This window comes from Octopus bimaculoides, chromosome 3 (genome assembly GCF_001194135.2).
Source record: "Octopus bimaculoides isolate UCB-OBI-ISO-001 chromosome 3, ASM119413v2, whole genome shotgun sequence".
Lineage (NCBI taxonomy): Eukaryota > Metazoa > Mollusca > Cephalopoda > Octopoda > Octopodidae > Octopus > Octopus bimaculoides.
The window spans coordinates 11,931,689-11,933,263 of NC_068983.1; the positions used below are offsets into that span (position 1 = coordinate 11,931,689).

Consider the following 1,575-nt stretch of genomic DNA (forward strand, 5'->3'; position numbering starts at 1 on the left):
TGGTGTTTTGTGTCTGTGTTCATCCCCCACCACAGTAAAAGCGAACAACAGAATAAGTACTGGGATCAATTCATTGGACTGAAAATTATTTAGACAGATACATACCCTGGTGGAAAAGGAAGAAGTTATGATAGTTAATTACTCAGACAGACAGATTGCTAGATAGATACGTTGGTGTGTTTATAGATAAATCAATAGACGTGTACGGAGCGAGAGATATTAAAAATATATACAAATAAATATGTAAACTTAATGAAACAATATCTATAAAATGCAGACAGTATCATCAAGTGACCGCGTGGCCTAATGGACAAGGCGTCTGACTTCGAATCAGAAGATTGCGAGTTCGAATCTCGTCGTGGTCGCAAATCACTTTCTGATGTTTCTTCAGTATTTTTCTTCCCCCATAAATACATTTATATGTTATGAAAATTTGAGAAATTAAGAATTTTTTGCAACCCCGCTCCCTGCCTCCGATGGTTTCTGTTTGGAAATTAAAATATTGGAGAGCCTGAGAAGGTCATTGCTGGCATTTATCCACAGTGATTTTAAAAAAGAGCTACGTAAACTTATAATTCATTTTAATAGGATACTTTTCGGTTAGAAAATGTTTTTCTTACACACACACGGCTTCGCTTGATTCAGGTGGATTACAAATTATTTTGTTGACTATAATCCACCAATGGACCACGCATGTGTTACTTCGGCATCATCATTCCATAAAATGTGTTTAATGGGAGAAAAATATTGAAAAAAATATCAATACATGTGAGAGTGAAAAGGGAGGGTGGTTTGGATTGTGTTAGAAACAACAGCGAAACCTCCCTTGAATTTTTCACCTTTTCCTCTGAAAATATTTACAATTTTGCAAATGAATAGGGAATACACCGCAGTCAGTATAATAGATATTTAAATTTGTGAGAAATTGGAGTTAAAAAATTCAATAAACTTCAGAAATCGAAATTATAGGAAATTTCTTAGAACATGAATTTCTAAAAATATTTCCAGACGGTCAAGCTTTTAATATTGTTTTCTTTTAGTACTTTTAGTAATTGTTACATACCTAATTACTAAGTAGCTTTCTCCATTATTTTTATGTAGATAGATATCGACATTGATAATTCTTGTTTATTATTAGTTTTAAATTCTCATCGGTATTATGATAACAGACAGATACATACACCGGTGGGAAGGAAAGTAGTTTTGATAGTTAATTAAACAGAAAGATAGATTGCTAGATAGATACGTTGGTGTGTCTATAGATATATCAATAAATGTGCACGTAGCGACAGATATTAATAAATATACAAAGAGATTTGTAAGCTTAATGAAACAATGTCTTGAAGATCTATAAATTAAAGTAAGTACCATCAGGTGACCGCGTGTCCTAATGGACAAGGCGCCTGACTTCGAATCAGAAAATTGCGAGCTCGAATCTCGTCGTGGTCTGAACTTTAATCTTGATATCATGGTATAGTGTGTGTGGTTTAGCAGTTTGTTTCTCGACCACATAGTTTTAGGTTCAATCCCACAGTACGGCACTTCAGCCAAGTGTCTCTTATAGAACTTGGGCGA

General features: G+C 34.2%; 1 non-coding gene across 1 annotated transcript; it reads left to right on the forward strand.

Moving 5' to 3' along the window:
• Window positions 1-292: 292 nt before the first annotated feature.
• On the forward strand, window positions 293-365 carry Trnar-ucg (transfer RNA arginine (anticodon UCG)). Its single transcript has one exon. It is a non-coding gene; the product is annotated as a tRNA-Arg (tRNA).
• The last annotated feature ends 1,210 nt before the right edge of the window (window positions 366-1,575 follow it).